General features: G+C 32.2%; 1 long non-coding RNA gene across 1 annotated transcript; it reads left to right on the top strand.

Annotated features, from left to right (window-relative positions):
* The first annotated feature begins 789 nt into the window (after window positions 1-789).
* Window positions 790-5,186, top strand: LOC148936663 (uncharacterized). The gene is made up of 3 exons (XR_016139197.1): window positions 790-1,081; window positions 1,362-1,402; window positions 1,490-5,186. It is a non-coding gene; the product is annotated as an uncharacterized LOC148936663 (long non-coding RNA).
* Window positions 5,187-5,553: the final 367 nt, after the last annotated feature.

Raw genomic sequence — 5,553 nt, 5'->3', positions numbered from 1 at the left:
TCTTTTAATGAATTTTCAAAAAGAACAAGCCAAATAGAGACAAACTGCCATTTGTTATTGTTAAACTTATTAAATTAATCCATGATGATTTACTTTTGTTTTTTACAAATTGTTTTTAAATTTCTATCTTCTTATCGATTCGTTTTTTTTTTTCTTTGACGTATTTTGATATTTTCACTTTAAATTTCAGGTGTTTTAGGAAAAAAAAAAAAAGAAAAGTGTCAACACGCAGTTGATATACGGATTTGTTAGAATTTATTGAGATAATTATTATAAATTTACGTTATCTACAATCACGTTCCAATTTTTGGCTTTTAAAATCTCTTACATTGTAAATTAATATCACGAAGTCACTTTAACTATCTTTATACAACTTGCATATTAACGTTAATTAAAGTCTAAATTTAACTCGTAAAAGCTCGCGTATCGCTTTTGCCCTCCGGAAAGTATTTCGATTTCGTCGATGTCTTATACGAGCGTCCTTTACGGGACACGCTGAGCTCGGCTAACGCGAAACAGCGATATTACGATATTGCCCAGCGCTATCTTCCAAACATAAAGTAGTGCTTAACAACTGCGTTACGTGCTTTACGTTGTCATTTCGTGCCGATCGCGCTCACGGTAAACGCTCGTATTGGAGAATCGTATATGTGTACATACGCGTATATATGGTGTGTGTGTGTGTGTGTGTGTGTGTGTGTGTGTGTGTGTGTGTGTGTGTGTGTGTGTGTGTGTGTGTGTGTGTGCACGTCTCAAAATAGCTCATACGATTTCAGGTGTTAAATAAAATCGTTAAATAAAAAGTTCGATATGCACCATCTGCCATTTTGAAGACTTGCAGTCGCAGTTCGCCATTCGGTATCAGTTCATTCGAGGCGTAACGCTCTCTTACGGTTTAAAGTTCCAAATTGTTGTGGAAAAAATTGTTTCCACAGTTACGAGAAAACTGCTATTCGTTTAATTTCTACACGATTCGCGTTGTTTGATGATCATCGATCTTTCGTCGTATCGCTACACGCTCGTATTGCATGCTGTAAAATTTGCGACCGCCGCGTTTCCACGTTATCCGCATTAGGATCGGGTAAATAAATCAAATGTTTAACGACAAATCCGAAACGTAAAGATAGATAGATATGCCTCTTATACGATAGAGAGATAACAAATATATAGAGACTTGCACATAGAAAGAGACAAAATAATTTATACGCTTGCAAGCAAAAAAAAATCAATTTTATGTTCATTATCTATTAGTTATTTAAAAAATTATATTTTTCACTATTACATGTTGTTTTTTTCCAAAGAGACTATAATAATTGAGAAAAATATAAACATTTTAAATTATTAATTATTATTATTTATAGAAACATCACAAATATGGAGAATACGGAAATTACCAGACAAAGTAAGTTTGAATTATTTAATCTTGTTACTATTCTATTGTTTTCTATTTGTTGATGTAATTTATTTATTTTATATACATTATAAACAGGAAAAAATAAACTGCAAAATAATATTGAAAACAGATTGTCAAACAACACCAAAGACAAGGAGAAGAAAAAAGAGTCATTAAAGAAAAATTTCAAGTATTATTTTAATAGATTTAGATATTATCACTATTATTGCACCAAGAAAATTAATACTTTCATCGCAATGACATTTATGTGGATTATTAAAATTCAGTTTTACTTAATGAGTTTCAGAGTTAATGAACTTCCTTCAATTCACGATTGAAGAAAGTTATTTAAAAGATTAAAATTGTTATTCTATATTATTTCGCAATTCTAATCATATTTTGTATGCCAAATTAAATAAAAACAAAAAAAAAGAAAATCTAAAATGATATAATTTAAAAAAAAAAAAACACAGAAATAGTCGCGTTATCCTAAGAAGCGTGAATGAATACAAAATTGCTTTGATTTCGATTTTCCTTGATTTGAATATTTCTGACCTGACCTATTCGATACTTTCACGCTTCACTACTTCAAATATATTTGACTGTATTGCTGCTGCAGAACTTCAAATATTCACCAGTCGAGTGTAAAAGATGCAGTCCAATCTCCGCGAGGTGCTACACGTAATGGAAACCTCTTTGAAAAATTCCTCAGTCTGTTGTTATCCGATAAAAGTTACCTTGCTCGGTCACTCATTCGAACATTTTAAATGTTACTTACGAATCTCACATAGCGTGCCATTACTTTTTTCTAACTCTACTTTGTCTCAAAGGAACGTGAATATTCCAACAAGCAAACTTTTCTTTCCCATTCAAGCCATGCATGCGAGTAAATTTTTTAATTCATTTCCGCATTTCGCTGGGCGCGTGCTAATACTACAAACAGTGTTCCCAGATATTCTTATATTTCGATTAAAATCATTTACTCATTTGTAAATGCGCTATTTGCAACAATAGAATTTGCCTCTTAAATATCATACTGCAGATAGAAATAGAAAAAGTTATTATAATTATAATTTTTATTAAAAAAAAAAAAGATTTCCGTTTTATATTTGAGATGTTATGGAGAGATGGTAGAGATTAATATTTAAGATATTAATATTTAAGCATTGACATCGCCTTATGTTTGCAACTGTGAATCCATACAGCGTGAATCCATACTTACGATGGTCTTGAGTATAAGATTTTGCTACGAATATCGTCTCATGACGGACCAACGTTATAATCTGAGATAAATGATAGTCACAGCCTCTACGTAGAAAAGGTACGTCAAGACCGGATGGTTGGAGACTAGCGTGCAACAAAACGAATTCCTCTCCTGGAGAGGCTGAGTCCACAAAATCGTATCTACCGTAGACATATGTATTTTATGCCGAGCGTTATGGCCTCGCGGTTGATACTTGCATTATATCGTACATAGGGATATCGTCTATATAGTAAATGCAACAATGGCATGCGACCTATTTCTCCATCGAGAAACATTCGGGAAGAAACAAAATATAAAACATATATTCCTCTCTGAGGATGATTTTCACATTTAAAACGTTAAATTATTAAATGCGTTATCGAAACGCAAACTTTTCGTTTACTTTTTCTATTAAAATTCTTGTAATTTCAAAATACGAAGTTAGAGATTATTATTTCGTAAATTATTTCTCTATTATTTAAAAAAAGTGATAATAAGCAATAAATTAATTAACGATTAATTGGATACATATGAAAATAATTAAATGACATCAAATAACATGTTAATTGCATATCTATTTATATACTAAGTAACGACGTATGACGTATAAATGGGATTATTGCATATATTTATATATATTAACCCTTATACACACAATAATAGATAAATTATGAGTGTCAAAATAATGAAATGCTTAATTAATATCTCGGACGTTGCATATGCTTTTATATGTAGACCAAATTATATGATAAGTTAATTGAAATGTTAATTGTACATGTATTTTTCTTATCGTTGTATTAAACATGGTAATAAACATGGTAATGGAAATATTAATAAGTATCAGAAAATAAATTAACAATATATATTTCTAGACAAAATATTAAATCAGTTGTAAAACTACATATTGCCTTATCGCCAACTAATCATAACGTTTCTACCTTTCTACTATTGCGTCCGCAGTAAAAATTATCACCAGCCTTAAGTTTCGTCTTGTATTATAACTTTAAATATATAAGAAAACACATTTCTCATACAAATACGAATAAATAAAATTTATACGATACTTGGCAATATATAAATAACGTTGTTACAAACGTTGTATAAACGAAATATCTCCGGTATAATGCAAATATATGACTTTATCGGGAATCTTCGGGCACACAGATAATCTATAGAATACGCAAATTACATCGTGCAATATTTGAACATAATATTGGAACAGTAAAATCAAATATACAAGTATTTCTATCGGTTTACATTTCATAGCTTTGATGTACATGTGCGCACAAAAATTTAAACGCACGTCTCCATGGCAGCCACGTCAGCATTGCTGGTGCTGCCTCCCCTCCCATGATAATTTATCAGGATCATTTCGACGGAACGCAGAACGCGAGCGTGAACAGGACACCCGGTGGATTTATGATAACGATAACATTGAATAATTCGTGGCAACGATTGATCGCATGGTCACGCCGAGATGCACGACCGACACGACGTTTCAGTGGAATTGCGCGAGCGTAGAAATTAACGTAACGATCAAGTATTCAATAACCAGAAAGTTTCATTATCCGATGAGTTAACTAAAACTTACGTGATTTTATCTAAACAGTTGAACTTATTGTATAAAAGAGACATATTAACGAAAAAACTGAAAAAAAAAATTTTTTTCAAGTTTCAATGTCTATGAATTATAATCTGATCATATACAAACTAAGATTATATAAATCCAGAATCAAAAAGGAACGAGATCAGTAAAGAAATAGGTGCATGCTTATTATTCATTTAATAGTTTCTATAAATAGACTTTATTACTTTTAATTATTTGCCTGTTGATAAAAAACTTATAGCAGCGTCTATTTCACTTTCCTAGATGGTGAGAGTAATCGAGGTGAAAGAAAAGCTCTTAACGTTTCAAAGATCGTTATTACGATTCGCAGGCATTAAGATTACAAATGATACGTCGACCCACGCAGCTCAATTTCCGCGTATAGAACTGCGGCATATATCACGCGAAAGCTCGCCTCTACGTGGGTGGAGACGTGAGAGTAACTTCCGAAAAGCCGATAATCTTTGCCTTAATTGAATGGCGGGGGGGGGGAGGGAAGGGGGGAGAAACAATGATTCAAACGTTTGCGACGCACCCCATCGCGCGCGCATTTCACGCTTTTCAGAAACTGTCTAAAAGATAAAGGGAGAAAAAAGCGAAGGAAGTGCAGAAAAGTTGGAACGTCTCTACAAATATAGTAGGAAAACAAGATAAAATGGGAAGAGGAAAGATGGACAGGGAAGAAAAGACAAATGGGGGACTACTGTAAATCCGCGACACGACGATTTGCAGTTGTACTGCCAGTAATTACGCGTCACGCCGAACGTGGCAATGTTTTGCGTTTTATCTGACCGCCACGCCTATCTCGCGACTGTTAATCGCTATGTTAAATTTCGTAAACGGACATCGTACGTCTCTTTCGAGATCGAGAGATCTCCGAAAAGCAATCAGCCACGATTTACTACTACCCCGATCACATTCGAAGAACAAGTAATCTATATACTGCAACATACGTGTCAATAAAGTGTCAAAAAAGAGTTTTTATTTTAGATTAATTAATCGAAATAAAAAATTGGCGTATTAAAGACAAATATTTGATATATATAAAGGGTTGCATATATATAACCATATTTTTTCTTTAAAATAAATATTGAATGATTTACATACGTATTAACATAAAAAAGCTCTATTCTATTATATTTTGTCATAAGATCCATCATAATATGTTAATCATTAAATAATAAAATAATAAAATAGTTCATAAATAGTAATAAATAAATGCTAATAAACTAATTTACGCAAAGAAGTAGAGAGTAAGTTATAAATACGAAATTCATCAAAGTTAAAAATAAAATGGAAAATTGGGTCGCA

This window comes from Pogonomyrmex barbatus, unplaced genomic scaffold, assembly GCF_055798465.1.
Source record: "Pogonomyrmex barbatus isolate J1 unplaced genomic scaffold, ASM5579846v1 scaffold2, whole genome shotgun sequence".
NCBI lineage: Eukaryota > Metazoa > Arthropoda > Insecta > Hymenoptera > Formicidae > Pogonomyrmex > Pogonomyrmex barbatus.
The sequence above is the reverse complement of the archived record's forward strand: the minus strand, read 5'-3'. Positions and strand labels throughout refer to the sequence as shown.